Source organism: Alexandromys fortis, unplaced genomic scaffold (assembly GCF_014885135.2).
Source record: "Alexandromys fortis isolate MF-2015 unplaced genomic scaffold, M_Fortis_MF-2015_v1.1 scaffold_21, whole genome shotgun sequence".
NCBI classification, from domain to species: Eukaryota; Metazoa; Chordata; class Mammalia; order Rodentia; family Cricetidae; genus Alexandromys; species Alexandromys fortis.
Genome location: NW_026067905.1, coordinates 7,880,958 through 7,901,479, shown reverse-complemented (window position 1 = coordinate 7,901,479; position 20,522 = coordinate 7,880,958). Strand labels below are relative to the sequence as shown.

General features: G+C 43.2%; 2 long non-coding RNA genes across 2 annotated transcripts in view; one reads left to right on the top strand and one right to left on the bottom strand.

Moving 5' to 3' along the window:
* The window catches only part of LOC126497294 (uncharacterized), a 26,287-nt gene extending 9,937 nt beyond the window's left edge, over window positions 1-16,350 (top strand). The window contains exon 2 of the long non-coding RNA XR_007590564.1: window positions 1,788-16,350. This is a non-coding gene — a long non-coding RNA (uncharacterized lncRNA). The remainder of the gene's footprint in view (window positions 1-1,787) is intronic.
* Window positions 15,683-20,522, bottom strand: LOC126497297 (uncharacterized). Its single transcript, XR_007590567.1, has 2 exons — window positions 20,467-20,522; window positions 15,683-20,185 (listed from the first exon to the last, which is right to left on the bottom strand). It is a non-coding gene; the product is annotated as an uncharacterized lncRNA (long non-coding RNA).

Sequence of the window (20,522 nt, the reverse complement as noted above, 5' to 3'; positions counted from 1 at the left end):
CATCTGCAGTCAGTTTGCGTAGAGCCATGAATGCTGGCGCTCAGCTTTTCCTCCTTCGTATGCAGTCCAGGACCTCAGTCCATGGAATGGTAATGGATATTCAGGATGGGTCTCACCTCAGATAACCTAATTATGTCATCTCTCACAGACATAACCAGAGGCTAGCCTAATCTAGATGGAGATGATCTCTTTGGTTATTCCAGATGCATCCGTTAACACTGCTGGCAGTGTATACCGTCACATTAGACATGGTGGTACATGCCTATAATCCCAGGATTCCAGGGGGGATCAGGAGTTCAAAGTCATTCTCAGCCTTAAAAGATACTTAAATGGGAGGTGGTACACATGCCACCCCAGTTTCCATTAGCCCAGACGGAGGACAGCCCCTCCAACATTAACAAAGCTATAGTCCAACCAGGTCTGGTGATACACCTGTAACCCCCGTACTCGGGATGCTGAAACATGAGCAAGAAACCATCTCAGAACAAAACAAGAGAGTTGGCTCCAATGATTGTTCTATTCCCTGCCCACTTCCCATCTTCGATTCTTTAATTCAATTCCACTTTATTCATTATCTGTGCGTGATAGGTTCCAGTAATATACTTAGTGATCAATAAAAATTTCTGAATTCAAACTGTGTCTCCTACCAAAGAATTGCCTCGTCTCGCTCTCTCTGTGCCTGTTCCAGAAACAGGAATTCAAAGAACAGAGCTCCACCTGTGTTAAAGATGCCGCAAGGCTGATTGATTGACCAGAACCGTCATGACCGTGGAGAACTGGGATGTTGTCCTCCGGAGCCACATTATCTCGAGCTATCTTTAGTCCCCTTAATAGTCATTCATTGCTCACTTCTGTGTTTGACCTAGCATCTCTGTGGCATTACGTAAATCTCTTGGAACATCTGAACAGGCCCCTAGCCTCCACGAACACAGAGGCCGAGAATGACATCAGAAGCACCAGAGACCTAGAGCAGACTCCCCTCCCCCCCCCCCGACTTTGCAGCAACACGCCTGCGTGATGTTTCCACTAATTTATTCTTAAACACCTTGATTTATGACTATGTTCTGTTACTATAAAAACTTCACCAAACTGTTACGCTGGAGCATGGTATTTGGGGCAACCTGATTCCCTGTCCCTAGGGCATGGTCATTCATATTCCGCTCCAGAATTAACCACCTCTTATTCCCTTTGGGGTGAGAGCCATGTTTTTATGTTGGCAGTGCCAACAATCCTGAGGGTCCAGCTTCTGCCTCCCTCCCATCCTCTCTTGGTCTCAGCTGCACCAACCTGATGCTCTCTTCATGTATGGATAGCAGTCAGTCTTTTCAACTTTGTCTTGACGGTTAGAAGCCAGAACAGACAAAACCACCTCTGACACCTTGTGAAATAGCAAGTGAAAAAGCACCAGATAGCATATTTGCAAAAGGGATGGGGAAAGGAGGCAGGGGCTGTCCCATGCGCAAGGTATGGAGGAAGGAGACGGGGTGTCACAAGCAGAAGGTATGGAGGAAGGAGACGGGGTGTCACATGCAGAAGGTATGGAGGAAGATGGTAGAAGCTGTCCTGCACAAAAGGGATGGAGGAAGAAGACAGGGGCTGAGTAGAAGGGATAGAGGAAAGGAGACTGAGACTGTCTTGATGCCAAGACATCCTGGCTTCATAACTGAGGCCTTAGACATGTGTCTGTTCTGATGATTCACTTGACATCTGAGGCTGGCTCCCCTTATGCCTGGGGAAATGAGCACCGTGTCAATTGTGGTTGGTTTGACTTTGCTCTTTTGACACAGGGTCTTATATTGCTCCTGGGAAAATCGGGGTCTTCTCTCAGTGGTCTTTGTCTCATGGTGGAAGAATTTGAGAATGGACTCCATCAAATTAACCCTCCAGCTTCTGAGAGAAGGCAGATGGAGGAAAGGAAGGGAGAAAGCCATGCCATAGTAAGCAGCCACATAATGGAAAGGTGAGATAAATAACTTAGAAAAAGAACAAGAAAGCCCAGAATGTCTGGGAAAGCAAAGCATGCCCAGGCTTTGGAAGAAGAAAAAAGGAGGGGTGTTTGTTTGTTTATTTGTTTGTTTTAAGAAAAAAAAGTTATATTTTTCTGGGTCTCAAGCCTTAGAAAGATGGGCATTCCCAAGAGAGTCTCATGCTGGTACTATAGCAACTGTACAGAGGTCAGGAATTCTGGGAAGGAAAAATCTTATAAAAGGGATAAATACTCCTCCCATTCCTTTAGCATGCTACCAGGTGAACCCATCTCCCCAAGAGGTGGTCCCATCTTCCTCCCAACTGGAATGTGGGGTCTTCACCCAGGCTAGAGAGTTCAGTTCCTTGATGAGAATAAAATAATTGTCCCATTTAATGAACCTCCAATGCTACTGCAATAATATAACCCAGGCTGGCCTTGAACTCCTGACCTTTCTGCCTTCACCTCCCAAGTGCTGAGATTAGAGATACATACCTTCATGCTCAGCTAATCAGGAAGTTAGGTGTAGTGAAGAGTGGTGGGCTGCGTTTCTGCCACCTGGCTCCCAGCCGCCTGGCTAGCTTATGCCCCGAAATAACAACACACAAATTGTATTTTTTTAAACACTGCCTGGCCCATTAGTTCCAGCCTCTTATTGGCTAATTCTCACATCTTGATTAACCCATTTCTAATAATGTGTGTAGCACCATTACCAGGAAGATTCTAGCCTACGTCCATCTTGGGTCGGAGCTTCATCACATCTGCATCACTGCCTTCTACCCAGCATCCTGTTCTGTTTACTCCGCCTACCTAATATTCTGTCCTATCAAAGGGCCAAGGCAGTTTCTTTATTAACCAATGAAATCAACAGATAGACAAATGACCTTCCCACATCAGTTAGTTGTGAGTGGAAGCCAGGCATAGTGATAATGTACTGTAACCTCAGCACCTGAGAAACTGGAGCAGGAGGACTGCAAGTTCAAGGCCAGTCCATGCTGGCTACTTCATGAGTTACAGATATGCCTGGGCTATAGAATACAATTTGTTTCAGAAAGACAAAGGGCCAAGGCTGGAAACATGGTTCAACAGTTAAAGGCACTGATTGCTCTTCCAGAGGACCAGGGTTCAATTCCCAGCAACCACATGAAAACTAACCACGGTCTAACTTCAGTTCCAGGGGATCTGATGTCATTTCCTGGCCTTGAAGGACACAAGGCACACATGTGGTATGCAGACATACATGCAAGTAAAATACTTATACACATATGGGGAGGGGAGAAAAGGGGATGGGGAAAGGAGAAGAGGAGGGGGAGAGGGAAGAAAAGAGAAGGGAAAGGGAAAGGAAGCGAAAGGAAGGGTCAGGTATGGTGGCATACAGTTTTGGTCCCAGAACTTGATAGGCAGAGGCAGGTGGATCTCTGAGTTTCAAGCCATCCCAGGTAGTATAGTGAGAACCTGTCTCAGAAAAGGGGGGAAGAGGATGAGTGTTTGCCTAGTATTCATGAAGCCATGGGTTCGACCCAAGCCCACCATAAACTGTTGGTGGTAGGGTATGTCTGTAACCACAACTCTTGTGAAGTGGAAGAAAGAGGACCACTGGGACTGGAGAGATGGCTCAGAAGTTAAGAGTGCTGTCTGCTCTGTCAGAGGTCCTGAGTTCAATTCCCACCAACCACATGGTGGCTCACAACCATCTATAATGAGATCTGGTGCCCTCTTCTGGCATGCATACATGCAGGCAGAACACTATATACATAATAAATAAATAAATCTTTACAAAGAAGAAGGAAAGAGAGAGAGAGAGAAGGAAGGAAGGAAGGAAGGAAGGAAGGAAGGAAGGAAGGAAGGAAGGAAGGTCAAAAGTTCAAGGTTATCCTTGGCTACATAGTGAGTTCAAGGCCACCCCAGGTTATCCTGTTGGAAATCAAAAAGAAGCTATGGTTGGGAAACTCAAAGTAAGCAGCTTTAGGCTGCTTAGCATAGATATGACCTTCTTGAATGTGACCACAAAAGAGCCTGTTGAGAGGATGTTTGTTCACCCTCCCAGCCCCTAACATTAGAACAGGAACTGCTAGAGAGATGAATATTTTTCATTGGTGTGGATCTTGGTTTATTGATACAAATTTAAGGCCAATTTTGTGATATGTATATTTCTGCTCTTGATAAAGGCACTGTGTTTGTACAGCTCATTTGAAAATGTAATGCATAACTAAGGAATATAGGTCAATAGTCAGCTATAATGTAGTCATGTTAGTTAGGTTTTCTAGATGCACAGAGATATTTTTCAGATGGATGAGTATATTCGAACCTTTCAAAGACCTTCAGAATATGGCATTTAAAATGTTTTATTTAAGAACTTAGGATTTTTCATGACAATGAGACACATCTGCTCCTAGCAGCACCAATCTACTTCAAGAGGATGATGGACATCAAAGAGGCTCCTTATGGAGGTTGTGGGCCATTTGGGCAAGAAACTGCTCTTGCCTGGACTGTTTGATGTTATGCTGTTTAAAATTGACATGTAGGACCCACAGAGAAATGACTGCTGATCTTGCCTAAAGGTGAGACGGTCCTTCAGGGTTCCTATTTCATAAAAGAGTCTGCCAGACATTCTACAGGATACAGAAGAAAGTGACTGACAAACTGTCAATAGAGGCGAAACAGTCTTTCAAATCTCCTGCTTCGTGGAAAAGTCTATCAGATAATATGGGCCTGTAGGCTGAAGATGGATGCCCCAATGTTACAGAAGAACTTTGAGTGACTGTCCAGGCAATAAGATGTCTCTGTCAATTCTAGAGTTTTGGAAGTTGCTTACAATGCACTCCTTGTTTACATAGGTAATAATATATCCTTCTGGGGTCTATGATGGAGTTGAAGAATAAATAGTTATAATCAAAGTTTTTATTAGTTACAATAAAAGATGAAGTAGATATAAATATTATAACTGTAATTCTTGCTTGATACCTGTTTTGTTATGTGTAATTTTACTATGTTAAAGTTAAAACCTTTCTTTTTTATTTAGACAGAAAAGGGGAGGTGATGTGGGATTTCCCTCTGAATGCTATGAATATGTTTTATTATTAAAGAAGCTGCTTCGGCCAATAGCTTAGCAGAGTAAATCCAGGCAGGAAATCTGAAGAGAGATATAGAAAGAAAGTACGTGGAGTCAAAGTATGCCATATAAGTTGCCGAAGGAGAAAGACAGTGAGCGCCAGCCAGAACCTTACCAGTATGCCACAGCCTCATGGTGATACACAGTTTTATAGAAATGGATTAATTTAAGATGTAAGAGTTAGCTAGAAATATGCATGAGCTAATTGGCCAAGCAGTGTTGTAATTAATATAGTTTCTGTATAATTATTTCAGGTATGGGCAGCCGGGAAACAAACAAGCAGTCTCCACCAACAAGGAACTCCTTTCTTCAGCCTTTTTCACTTAAGAATCCCACCCATTCCTTTTATTTTCACCTCAAGGAAGCTTAGTTAAGGTTTCATTTCTGTGGAGAGACATCATGACCACTTTTTTTTTTTCAAGACAGGGTTTCTCTGCAGCTTTGGAGCCTGTCCTGGAACTAGTTCTTATAGACCAGGCTGGCCTCGAACTCATAGAGATTCATCTGCCTCTGCCTCCCAAGTGCTGGGACTAAAGGTGTCTCACAGCACCTCTTATAAAGGAGAACATTTAACTGGGGCTGGCTTACAGTCTCAGAGGTTTAGTCCATTGTCATCATGGTGGAACATGGAGGCATGCAGGCAGACATGGTAATAGAGAAGCAGTCGAGAGTTCTAATTCTTGATCCAAGGCAACAGGAAGTGAACTGTCACACTAGCCATGGCTTGAGTATTTATGAGCCCTCAAAGCCTACCTCCACAGTGACACACTTCCTCCAATTAGGCCACACCTCCTAACAGTGCCACTCCCTATAGGCCCAGCATTCAAACACATGAGTCTATGGGGACTGTTCCTACTCAAACCACCACAGAGGCCAAAGTCCCACAGTGCTTGACCTGAGAGCAGGTTTTGTTATTTAGCACTAATAGGAACAAAGGAAAGGAAAGGGACAAGGACTAAGTGACTACCGCTTCCTCCCCCATGTCTGCCTTCATCTGCTGATAACTAAAGCAGAACTGCCTTTCCCAGCTACAGTCACTAAGTATACTTAATGGCTGGGCCAGGGATGGCCAGGAAAGTCCCGTGTAAACGGAGATGGCTCGTTTGTTTCCCGGCTGCCCAGACCCAAATAATGACACAGAAACTAATTAATTAGAACACTGTTTGGCCAATAGCTTAGGTGGATTCCTACCTAGCTCTTACATCTTAAATTAAACAATTTCTATTAATCTGTGTACCACCACAAAGCTGTGGCCTGCCGGTAAGGTCCAGCTACATGGTGTCTCCCTGGCTCCACCTTCTTTCTCCCTGCATTCAGTTTAGTTTTTCCATCAAGATCTATTCTGTTCTGTCATAGGCCAAAGCAGCTTCTTTATTAACTAATGGTAATAAAACATATTCATAGCATACAGAGGAAAATCACACCAGTTTCAGAACAGCCTGGTTTCCAAATGGCAACACATTATTAGGGTGCTTTATTTGCCCAAAGATTGACTCTTAGCAGTTCCCATTCAGCCTGACTAAAAAGAAGAAAGAGAAACTAGAGGTTAAAGTGTGTGTGTGTCTGTCTGTCTGTGTGTGTGTGTATGTCTTTGTATGTGTATCTCTGTGTATCTATTTGTCATAACTGTCTGTATAACTCATCCCTCATTGTTATTAGCCTTAAAAGAAATTATTAAAAGTAAATTTTAAATTAAAATGTGCTGGGCAGGGTGCTTGAATCTAGTTTCTATTGCTGAGTAAATTGGAGAAGAAAGCACCTTAGGTAAGAAAGTTATCTGGTTTACACATCCTGATCACAGTCCATCATTGAAGGAAGCCAAGGTGAGACCTCAAGCAGAAACCTGGAGGCAGGAACTGATGCAGAGGCCCTCGAGGATGCTGCTACTGGCTTGCTCCACATAGTTTGCTCAGCCTACTTTCTTATAGAATCCAGGACCACCTGCCCAGGACGAGCACTGCCCATACGGAGCTGGGCTCTTCCACATCAATCACCAATCACAAAAATGTCCCACAGACTGGCCTACAGGTTAATCTGAAGGGACATTTTCTCCATTGAGATATTCTGCACTGTAATAAGCCCAAAGTATCTCCTTTGTTAACCAACGGCATTCACAGCATATAGAAGGAATCCCACATCACGCGTCCCTCCCCAGTCCATGGCAGCCCACCAGCCAATTAGCAGGTAAGACTCCTGTGCACAGGTTGCTCCACCACATCCACCTCCTACTGAACCCTGTAATCTACAAATCCCACTCCACGCACTCCTTGAAATCCTCCTACCACTGCCAACCATCCACCATGGCATCAGCAGCCCCGGGAAGCACAGGCACTGCCTGCACCCACTGGAGGAAGAGATGGGTAGACGCCAATGTAAGAAGACATGGAACAACATGAAGAGCCCTATGGCACCACCAGGCCCTAGTGGCTCTACAACAGCAAGACCTGAACATCACAACTGACCTTAAAAATAACTTTATGAAGATACTAGAGGCCCTTAAAGAGAAAATGAAAAATTCCCTTAAAGAAATTGAGGAAGTCGGACAATGGTAGCGCATGCCTTTAATCCAGCACTTGGGAGGCAGAGACAGGCCTCTCTGTGAGTTCAAGGCCAGCATGGTCTACAGAGCTCCAAAGCTCTAGGACAGGCTCCAAAGCTACAGAAAAACCCTGTCTTGAAAAAAAATTGAGGAAAAGACAAAAAAAATGGAAGATAAATCCCTTAAAGCCAACAGCTTAAACAGTTAAATAGGTGAAGGAAACAGTTCTCAAGACTTCAAAATTGAAGCAGAGGCAATAAAGAAAACACAAACAGAGGGAATTCTCGAAATGGAAAATCAGGGTAAACAGGGACTACAAGATGCAAGCATAACCAACAGAATGCAAGAGATGGGAGAGAGAATTTCAGGCGTTGAGAACATGATAGAGGAAATAGATTTGTCGGTCAAAAAAAAATATTAAACCCAAAAAGTGTTAACACAACACAACCAATAAATCTGTGATACCATGAAAAGACCAAATCTAAAAATAATAGGGATAGAAAAAGAAAAATACAAACTTAAAGACACAGAAAATATATTCAACAAAATACTTTAGTTAGAAAAAATTTCCTAACCTAAAGAAGGATATGCCTATGAAGACACAGAAGCTTACAGAACATATAATGGCAGACCTATCAGAATTAATGGAGACTCTGAAAGCCAGAAGGTCCTGGACAGATGTTTTGCAGACACTAAGAGACTACAGATGCAAGCTCAGACTACTATACCCAACAAAGCTTTCAATCACCATAGATGGAGAAAACAAGATATAACACGACAATACCATATTTAATACTTATCCACAAATCCAGCCCTACAGAAAGTGCTAGAGAAAAACAACAATCCAAGAAAGTTAACTGCACCCACAAAAACACAGTCAAGAGATAATCTCACACCAGGAAATCACAAAGAAGGGAAACACACACACTACCAACAACAACAAAACCCAAAATTAACAGGAATTAATCACTTGGGGAAAATTCTTTTCAGATGTGTGGCTTTTGTTTATTCTGCATTTGTTTAACTCTGTGAAGCTGTGATCCTTTGCCTGTCTAAACCGCCTGATGGTCCTAATAAAGAGCTAAACGGCCAATAGCATGGTAGGAGCAAGAATAGGTGTGTTGTATTAGGAGCAGCGGGGCTGCGTCCCCGGCACCCGGCTACCTGCATGGCTTATGCAGCTTTTCACCCGAAATAATTACACGGAAACTGTATTCTTTTAAACACTGCCTGGCCCATTAGTTCCAGCCTCTTTTTGGCTAGCTCTTACATATTGACCTAACCCATTTCTAACAATCTGTGTAGCCCACGAGGTGGCTTAACAGGGAAGATCTTAACCTGCGTCTGTCTGGAGTGGGAGAATCATGGCGACTCCCTTGACTCAGCTTCTTTCTCCCAGCATTCTGTTCTGTTTACTCCGCCTGCCTAATTTTATGTCCTATTAAAGGGCCAAGGCAGTCTCTTTATTTAACCAATGAAATTAACACAAGCCAGAAGACTCTCCCCCATCATTGGTGGAGCTGGCAGGCACAGAAGGAGAAACCAGGAAGAAGAGAAGGAAAAAGAAGACAAGGAGAGGAGGACATCAGGGGCCAGCCACCCAGCTACACAGCAAGCACAGAGAAAGAAGTAAAGGAAGGTATACAGAAATAAAGAAAGATAAAAGCCTGGAGGCAAACGGTAGTTGGGATAATTTAAGGTAAGAAAAGCTGGTAAAAAACAAGTCAAGCTAAAGCTAGGCATTCATAACTAAGAATAAGCCTCTGTGTTTGATTTACTTGGGAGCTGGGTAGTGGGCCCATCAAAGAGCCAAAAGAATAAAACATCACACAACATTTTGGTGTACCATCATAGGGCTCGAATATCCATCTAGAGCCTGAGAAAGCAGAAAAAGAATATGGCTCCTTTAAGAGTTTGTGCCTGCTGGCTAGCCCCTGAGCAGCCAGGATGTCAAAGTAGGAACAAAAAACAAAAGTGCCTGCCACAGTGCAAGCATTGGCATTCTAGAGCTCTAGGAAGATTGGACGTAGTTCCTGGTCACTACCTTCATCCTGGCAGCAAGCCTTGGGCTTGACTTTCACAACTAACCCGAGAAAGGGCAGAACCAGCTTCTAGAGCACACAGATGCCAGTGTAGCTTAACAATCTAAAGTTTGCTCATGCGTCAAAAAGGTTAAAAGATGTGCAGTAAATGAGGTCCAGATTTGGAAAAAAAAAAAAAAAAACCTCTAAATAGTTTCCACTGTGTTTTACAGTGTGTGTGGGCTTAAGAAAGAAAGAAAATGGGTATAGGCTATAGGTTATAGAAAGAAATGAATGGCTTTTTAAAAAGAAAGTCTTTAAAGAGGGAGTAAAAGTAATATAAAAGAAAAAGCCATGTAAGACAGGAAATGCCCAGGGAGTCCGGGTCCTGTCCACTATTGTGCTGATTTTGAATTTTTGGACTGCTGAGAAGCAAAGGGCAGTGGCTGAGAGGCCTGGAATTAAAAGAGGGGCTGTGGAAATACTAGATATTTTAAGAATGCCTTAACTTTAAAAAAGTAAAAAAAAAATGTATTTGTCAAATGGAAATCAAAAATGCTTTGGAAAAGTGGTTTTGCTTTTGTTTTCCACAGGAAACAAGAGGCTGTGGATTCATTCCGGGTTGATTTAAATCTGGTTTGATCAGTGGAGACCTCCTGAAACTTGACAAGTGAATTTTATTAAATCAAACACATCTTTGCATCATTAAACAAATGTTCCAGAGCGTAAGCAAAAGCACTTCACCTGAAAATAATATTCTACAGCAATCACTGGTCATTAAAATTCCTTAATATCAATGGGCTCCATTCACCTATAAAAAGACACAAGCTAACAGAATGCATCCATTCTTCTGCTGCATATAAGAACAGCACCTCAGCTTCAAAGACAGATACTACCTCAGAATAAAAGGTTGGGGAAAGATTTTCTAATCAAATGGACATAAGAAGCTGCTGTGGCTATCCTAATATCTAACAAATTAGACTTCAAACTAATATTGACCAAAAGAGATGGAGAAGAATATTTCATATTCATCACAGGAAAAAAATTCATCAAGATGAAGTCTCAGTTCTGAGCATCTATGCCCCAAATACAAGGACACCCACATTTGTGAAAGAAACATTGCTAAAGCTTAAATCACACATCAAAACCCACACACTAATAGTGGGAGACTTCAACACTCCACTCTCACCAATGGGCTGGTCTGCCAGACAGAAACTTAGTAGAGGAATAATGGAACTAACAGATGTCATGATTCAAATGGGCTTAACAGACATCTATAGAACATTCCACCCAAACACAACAGAATAAACCTTTTTCTCGAATCTTCATGGAACCTGCTCTAAAACTGACCACATACTTCGTCACGAAGCAAATCTCAATAGAAAAAAATTGGAATAATGCCCTGTATCTTATCGGATGACTTAAAGTTAGAATACAACATCACAAATTACAGAAAGTCTGCAAACTCATGGAAACTGAGTAATGCTCATCTGAATTACCACTGGGTCAAGTAAGAAATAAAAAAAGAAATTAAAGACTTTCCAGAATTCAATAAAGATAAATGTACAAGCCAGGCGGTGGTGGCGCACGCCTTTAATCCCAGCACTTGGGAGGCAGAGGCAGGCGGATCTCTGTGAGTTCGAGACCAGCCTGGTCTACAAGAGCTAGTTCCAGGACAGCCTCCAAAACCACAGAGAAACCCTGTCTCGAAAAAAAAAAAAAGATAAATGTACAATATTCCCAAATTTATGGGACACTATGAAAGCAGTGTTAAGAGGAAAGTTCAAAGCACTAATTGCCCATATTTAAAAAAAATTGGAGAATCTCACACTAGTGACTTAACAGCATACCTGAAAACTCTAGAACAAAAAGAAGTAAATTCACACAGGAGTAGATGACAGGAAATAATCAAATTGAGGGCTGAAATCAATAAAAATAGAAACAAAGAGGACAATACAAAAAAATCAGTGAAACAAAGAGTTGGTTCTTTGAGAAAATCAACATGACAGGCAAACTCTTATCCAAACTTGATGTGGGATGTCCTTCTCTATATGTGTTGCTTTTATTGGTTGATAAATAAAGCTGTTTTGGCCAATGGCTTAGCAGAGTAAAGCCAGGCAGGAAATTCAAACAGAGAAATTTAGAGAGAATAGGTGGAATCAGAGAGATTTCATGTAGCTGCTGAAGGAGGAGGATGCTGGAAACTTACCAGTAGGCCACAGCCTCATGGTGATACACAGATTAATAATGGGTTAATTTAAGATGTAAGGGCTATCTAGGAATATGCCTAAGCTATTGGCCAAACAGTGTTGCAATCAATATAGTTTCTGTGTGATTATTCAGGTCTGGGTGGTCGGGAACAAAAAGCAGTCTCAATTTATACAAGCTAACCAAAAGACAAGGGCAGAATATCCAAATTTTAAAAAATCAGAAATGAAAAAGGGGACATAATAACAAATGCTGAGGAAATTCATGAAATTATTACATCATACTTCAAAAACCTGTATTCCACAAAATTGGAAAATCTAAAAGAAATGGTTGATTTTTCTGGATAGGTACCACATACCAAAATAAAATCTAGACCAGATAAACAATTTAACTAGACCTATAACTCCTAAAAAAATAAAAGCAATCATTAAAAGTCTCCCAACCAAAAAAAAAAAAGTCTAGGGCTAGATAGTTTCAGTACAGAATTTTACCAGAATTCCAAAAAAGAGCTAATACCAATTCTCCTCGAATTGTTCCACACAAAAGATATAGAAGTAACATTGCCAAACTCTTTTTATGAGACAATAGTTACCCTGATACCTAAATCACACAAAGACTTAACCAAGAAAGAGAATTACAAACCAATCTCCCTCATGAACATTGATACAAAAATTATCAATAAAATACTGGCAAACCGAATCCAAGAACACATCAAAACAAATCATCCATCATGATCAAGCAGATTTCATCCCAGTGATGCAGGGATGATTCAACATATGAAAATCTGTTGGTATAATCTACCATATAAATAAACTGAAAGTAAAAAAAAACACATGATGATTTCATTAGATGCTGAAAAAGCCTTCAACAAAAGCCAACATCCCTTTATGATAAAGGTCTTGCAGAGATCAGGTGTACAAGGAACATTCCTAAATATAATAAAGGCAATATACAGCAAGCTGAGAGCCAACATCAATCTAAATGGAGAGAAACTCAAGGTGATTCCACTAATATCAGAAAAAGACAAGGCTGTCCACTTTCTCCATATCTGTACAATATAGGACTGGAAGTTCTAGCTAGAGCAAGAAGACAACAAAAAGAGATCAAGGGGATACAAATCAGAAAGGAAGAAGTCAAACTTTCACTATTTGCAGATGATATGATAGTATGCATAAATGATCTCAAAAATTCTACCAGAGAACTCCTGGTAGAATTACTGTTAACACCTTAAGTAATGTGACAGGATACAAGATTTACTCAAAAAAATCAGTAGCCCTCCTATATACAAATGATAAACAGGCTAAGAAAGAAATCAGAGAAATATCACCCTTCACAATAGCCACAAATTTTTTTTATATATATATATAAAATCTTGGGGTAACTCTAACCAAACAAGTGAAAAATCTGTATGTTAAGAACTTTAAGTCTTTGAAGAAAGAAATTGAAGAAGATATCAGAAAATGCAATTCCCATCAAAATCCCAATACAATTCTTCACAGACCTAAAAAGAATAATACTCAACTTCATATAGAAGGATTTATGGCTAGAATCCACTAATAAGTGAGTACATACCATATTCATCTTTTTTGGGTCTGGGATATCTCACTTATATAGTGGTTTCTATTTCCATCCATTTGCATGCAAAATTCAAGATGTCATTGTTTTTTACCACTGAGTAGTACTCTAATGTGTATATATTCCACACTTTCTTTATCCATTCTTCCATTGAGGGGCATCTAGGTTGTTTCCAGGTTCTGGCTATTACAAATAATGCTGCTATGAACATAGTTGAACAAATGCTTTTGTAGTATGATTGGGCATCTCTTGGGTATATTCCCAAGAGTGGTATTGCTGGATCCTAATGTAGATTGATTCTCAATTTCCTGAGAAACCACCACACTGATTTAAAAAAAAAAACAGACAGAGGGCTGGAGAGATGGGTCAGTTAAGCACTGGCTCCTCTTCCAGAGGACCTGAGTTCAATTCCCAGCACCCACACAGCTGCTCACAACTGTCTGTAACTCCAGTTCCAAAGATTCTGACACCTTTGCACCCATGCATACAAAATAAATGGAAATAAATTATTTTTTTGAAAAGACAGAGAGAAAGGAAGAAAGAGAAAAGGGATATGAGAAGAAAGGGTGGGGGTGTGGAAGGAAAGGACGGAAGGGGGAAACCAGAGAGTATGGGAAGGAGATACAGGATTTCTAGATTTTTTTTTAAAGGAGCGTTTCTTAATTTGTCTGAGTGAGGTAATGTGTCAAAAATATTTGTGTAGGGTGGGTGGAAGACACCCACAGGCCTGCCCAAGCGGAACAGTTCGTATGCTGTGGAGAAAGGAGGAACAGGAACTAAAGAAGCAAAGGCAAGAACAGGCTGAGGTTGGCGCCCGGCACTGCTACCCAGAGTCACGGTGACATCAGGCCTAGTCTGCTCCTGAGAGTCGTCGTCTGTGTCTGTGATCTTACCACAGCTGGGGTCTGTGTGGACAGCTGTGGCTTCTGTTACCACCAAAGGCTGTGCAGATGCTGCAGCCTGAGACTTTGTTGGAGTGAGAGCAAGCTGCTGCCAGAGCTATGCTGATATGGGAGACCTGCACTGCCACCTAGGCTGCTGCCAAGAGCCAAGTCTGGGTCCCGTGGTCCTGCTGTAGCTAGAGTCTGTGTTATCCCCAAGGGCCATGCAAACCATGCCTGTTGAAATCCAAGGGCCACGCTGAGCCATCTGGTCCTGCCCTGTGATACTGGCTGCAGTGGTAGAGCTGGCCCCACCCCTCACCATGAGTGCAGGAGTGCTGGCTCTGTCCCTCACCTGAGGGGAACAGTCCCAGTGGAGGCCTGAACTGAGGAACTCAGCTACCACCCAGACCCACATCCAGGACTTTGAGTGGGCCCACCCAGCATCCACCCTATCTATGACCTGCTGGAGCACATGAAGGGACCGATCCTAAGGAACCATAACTGCAGGATCTCCATGACACAGGGCAACAGCCGGTTATTCTAGAGGAGTCTCAGTGAGGGTCCAGGATTGGTGGTGTTCTAGAAGCCAGAGGCCTTGACAACTCATTACAATGAACATTTGCAAGTAAAGCTGTTTGACCCAAAGGGTGCACTGCACGACACACCTCAGTTCCCAGTGCCACCAAGATGAAAGAAGACCATGGGGAGCTGGGAAAGAGAGAGAGAAGCAAAGTGATTTTCTTTGTTTGTTTGCTTGCTTACTTTAATGTTTTTTTTATTTCATTTTGAGGAGGGACACTTCCAGGGTAAAGCACAGATATGGAGGGACAGGGAAATCAGTGGGATTTGGGGTGCATGATGTGAAACGCCCAAAGAATCAATTAAAAATTACGTTTTAAAAATTTGTATATCGGTCATAATTATTCATAATTTGTTAATAAATATGCTTGGAATTTATGAAAGACAAACAGGTTTTTTCTTTCTCCCTTGTTGAAATAGGAGCGGCAGGGCTGCGTCCCCGGCACCCGGCCGCCCGCATGGCTAGTTTATACCCAGAAATAATTACACGGAAACTGTATTCTTTCAAACACTGCCTGGCCCGGCTAGGTCCAGTTTCTTATTGGCTAGCTCTTACATATTGTTCTAACCCATTTCTAATATTCTGTGTAGCCCATGAGCTGGCTTACCAGAGAGGATCTTAACCTGCGTCTGTCTGGAGTGGGAGCATCATGGCGACTCACTCACTCAGCTTCTTTTTCCCAGCATTCTCCTCTGTCTACTCCGCCTACCTAATTTTCTGTCCTATGAGGGCCGAGGCAGTTTCTTTATTATTAACCAATGAAATCAACAGATAAGATACAAGACCCACCTCCATCACTCCCTCTCTTTGTTGTTGTTGTTGCTTTTCAAGACAGAATCTTTTTGCATAGCCCTGTCTGTCCTGGAACTCACTCTGTAGATGAGGCTGGTCTAAAACTCAGAGATCCACTTGCCTCTTCCTCCCCAAGTGCTGGGATTAAAGGTGTGTGCCACCACCGTCAGACTTTTAGCTCAGCTCCTTGAAATGCCCAGGGTTGTCCCACAAGGTACAGAAAAAAAAAACCATGGTTCCACCTTCACCTTAAGCAAGTAGGCTGCCCCAGGAGGAGGGTAGCCTTGGTGGCAAATATGGCTGAGTCTCTGCTGCCTACTGGAGGCAATTGTTGACACTTTCCCATGCCCTCCTAATAGTTTGTCCCTTTAGCCAAGGGGACAACTGGGCACATCCCCACACTCACCGTTTGCACAAAGTAGTGCCATTCTGAGCTGTCTCTGTCTTGTGTCCCTTTCTAATTCAAAAAAAAAATAATTCCCATAAATAAAACATTTGACTGAGGTATTGTGTTTCACACACAAGCATACGCACACACATACACACACACACACACAGAAAGAGAGAGAGTGGGAGTGGGGATTAAATAAGCAATTTCAAAAGAGAAAGAGAGTGGACTCCAGGCCGGGCCTGAGTCATGTGTCTCACAAAGGAGTGGGAGGAAGGGAAGGAAGAGATGAAAGAAGAGGAAGAACAGAAAGAGGAAAAAAAGCTTTCCTGAGGTACTGGAGGGAGAGGAAAGGAAAGACAGGGACACTAATGGCTAAAATTCACTAACCACATTCTGTCACCCACAATCCCTCACACCAGTTCACATCCTGAAGCTGTAGAAACAGACAGAGGAAATAACAGCTCTGCCGAAGTCACCATTGCATAGCTCAGTTCTCAAGGAGACTTTCTCTGGTCCAAACACGCTAGGGTCTGTTTTCCCCAGATCTGTAGCAACACCACAGAGCGTCTGGACCATCTGGAGCAATGCTCCTCAGAGGCCACGGCACCAGTCACTGACCCTAAGTGTATGTTAGAACGAAAGAAGCAGGATTAGGAAGTTAGATTTAGTATTCAGAGTTGGTCCCTTGCTCAACCAAATTACACACTCCATATGCTGTGAAATCACAATCATTATCCCAATGTTTTATCCTAAATGTATTAAATAAAAACTCTTAATGGCTAAACAGAAGAGGTAGGTAGAACAGTGTCCCTTTTCTTTCTCTGTAGTCAATTTATGCCCACTGCGAGAGCCCCACAGATCAGTGTCCCCACAGAGATCAGTTATGGAGTCACATGCCCCAGTTCCTAACAGTTACTAGGTTCAGTCTTGACCCATGAAATTTATTCTCTGGAAAAATGGGAGTTGGGAAAGATGGGGTGCAGGTGTCAACCAGAATATCCGCAAGTGCAGAACAGAGTTACTATTAACGAAAGCTAGATCCCTAGCTGATTGCACTGTTTGAACAAATTGGGGAGCCTTTAGAACGTGGAACCTTGCTAATGGGAGTAGGTGTGGCCTTGAGGTTTACAGCTCCAGTCTGAGGACTGCCTGGGCAGTTCCTGCTTCTGGGTCTGCTGAGAGGCAGGCAGGCAACCTCACCCTCCCGCTTCCACAGTCTCCAGCAGCTCTTGCTGCTGTGCCTCCCTCCTGCCGTGTTGAGGGCAGACAGAGGCTCCCGAGAACATCAAGTGCATCCCAGCTTGTGACCGTGACAAAGCTGACTGTCCTAGAGTTACTACTGCCATGTTGAGACTCCGTCACCGAAAGACAGCTCCAGAGAAGAGTTGAGCAGGAAAAGCAGCGAGGCAGGACTCACCCAGGGCAGGAACCTGGGGGCAGGAGCTGATGCAGAGGCCATGGAGAATGCTGCTTACTGACTTGTTCCCTCATGGCTTGCCCAGCCTGCTTTCTGATAGAACCCAGAACCTCCAGTCCAGGGATGACATCACCCACAATGGGCTTAGTCCATTATTAATCACTAATTAATAAAATGACCCACAGCTTTTCCTACAGCCAGATCTACTTTTTATTAATTACATTTTTATTAATTACTTTTTCATTTATTTTACATCTTGACCACTGTTTCCCCTCCCTCTTCTCCTCCTGCTCCTTCCCCTGCCTCCCTGCTGCCCATCCCCCATCCACTCCTCTGTTTCTGTTCTGGAAGGGGAAGGCCTCCCATAGGTCAACAACATCATGGCATATTAAGTTGAGGTAGGACTAAGCTCCTCCCTTTGTATTAAGGCTGGGCCAGGCAGCCCTGTATGGGGAATAGGTTCCCAAAAGCCAGCCAAGGCATTAGGGAAAGGCCCTGATCTTACTCCTAGGAGTCCCACAGATTAACCAAGCTACACAACTGTCACACAAACGTAGACTCCCTAGCTGTTGGTCGAGAGTCTATGAGTTCCTATGGGTCCAAGTTAGTTGTTTCTGTGTGTTCTCTTGTGAGGATCTTGCCCCCACACACACACATACAATCCTTTTCTCTCTCTCTCTCTCTCTCTCTCTCTCTCTCTCTCTCTCTCTCTTTAAAGATTTATTTATTTTTATGTACACAGTGTTCAGCCTCCATGCCTGCAGGCCAGAAGAGGGCACCAGATCTCATTATAGATGGTTGTGAACCACCATATGGTTGCTGGGAATTGAACTCAGGACCTCCGGAAGAGCAGTCAGTGCTCTTAACCTCTGAGCCATCTCTCCAGTCCCCCTTTCCCCTGCCCCCTCTTCAGCTTTTCCCAGAGCTCGGTCCAGAGCTTGGCCATGGATCTCTACATCTGCTTCCAATAGTTACTGGATAAAGGCTCTCTGATGACAATTAGGATAGTCACCAATCTGATTACAAGAGACGTCCAGTTCAGGCACTCTCTCCATTATTGTTAGGAGCCTTAACTGGGGTCATCCTTGTGGATTCCTCGGAGTTTCCCTGGCACCAGGTTTCTCCCTGATCCCGAAGTTCCCCCGAATCAAGACATCTCTTTCACTACTCTCTCCCTCCTGCACCCCCACCCCTAGTTTACCCAGGAAATCTCCTCTATTTCCCTTTCCCTCGGAGTTTCCCTGGGGCATCTAGGTTGTTTCCAGGATCGGGGTATTACAAATAATGCTGCTATGAACATAGTGGAGCAAGTATCCTTGTGGTATGACTGGATAGCCTTTGTGTATATGATCGGTATAGCTGGGTCTTGAAGTAAATTGATTCCCAATTTTCTGAGAAACTGCCATATTGATTTTCAAAATGTACAGCAGGATCTCACGGAAGCAGTTTTTCACTTGAGGTGCCCTCTTCTCTAACAACTTTAGCTTGTGCCTTTAGTTGACACAGAACTAGCCAGGCAGCTGACCCTTTGTCAGCTCTTGCTACATAAACATTACTGTTACACCACACCTTTCCTTTCTTGTTCATGCCCAATATCACACATTAATAAAGACATAACAATATAAAACGTTTTACAAACTTACCAAATCCCACAGCCTTACAAATTCAAACACTTTAAAAGTTGTATCTTTAAAAATATCCAGTCTTTTTTAAAATCCAAATTCTCTGTAAGACTACAAAATCTCTTCTTTTTTAAGTTTTAAGTCTCTCAACTGTGGGTTCTTGTCAAATCAAAAATAAATTAAGTACTTTCTTACTTCAAGAGGGAAAAACAGGGCGCAGTCACAAGCTAAACAAAGCAAACCTGTTGTGATCCAGCTGCCCTCACTCCCCCTGACTGACCTCGGAACTTCCTTGCTGTCTGTAATTGACAAGTATGTTTGTGTTCTTTCTGGCCCATGGGTCTCTGCAGAAGGAGTAGAGGTATAAAAGGTTGCTGGGCAAAATAAAGGTTGCTGTTCTTCCACCTGAAAAGAAGCCTCAGAGTCTCAATTCCGGCACCCCCACCAGTCTTGGCTATCCAGGCTGCACTGGCTGCAGCACAAACCAAACTCCAACAGTGGAAATAATTCAATGCCCAATATCTGGGACTCACTCATGATCCTCTGGGCTCCTCCAAAGGGCTTGGGTCACTTCCCCAGCTCTGCCCTCTGCAGCACACACAGCTCGTCTGCCAAACTCAAGTCACTGCCTCTCTATCATTGATGCTGTCCTTGGAGGTCACCCCATGGTCCTGACATCTCCAAAGTGCTGGGGTCTCTTGCTGCAACTGGACTTTCACCAATAGCCTTTCCCGGACTTTCTTCATGGTACCAAGCCGCAAATTCTCCGAATGACCTATTTAATCCTGCTACTGAAGCTGTACATTTCACCAATGGCCTCTCTTGGCCTCTCACAGTAACAAGCCTCAGCTGCTCTCCCTGACCCCTTCCTGCCTCCAAAACCAGTGCCGCCTGGGTGACTTTTAAACTACCAAATTCAGCTGCCAGTGCAAGGCGGCACAACCTTGGCCGCTCTGGAGCACCGCTTCTGTGTGCTAACTCAGATGAACCTCTTCCCAGAACACTCCACTCTGGTGATGCTGGTCTCTTCTTAATCACAGCTGGTTCTTCGGCCTCAGCTGACCAGCATCCATTGTCCCTGCAAAGCAAAGGTTTTACTTAATTGGCCCTGGTCTCAAGTTAATCACAGCTGATTCTTCAGCTCCAGTTGACCAGACACCACACACAAATGGTCCAGTAGGATCTTTGCTTCCTTCTGAAACATCACAAGCCAGGCCTCCATCATCCTCACTGTCCTCAATAGTCTTACCTCTGGAGCTCATACAGTGAAGGCGAAGGCGTAAGTCACAAACAATCCCACACTAGTTTGGAATTATGATTAATAGAATGGTTATTTATTTAAAGGGAAAAAAAACTTACAGATCACCGTCCCAGACAACAGCCCTCTGTGCAATCAGGAAGGGAGTCTAGTCGCC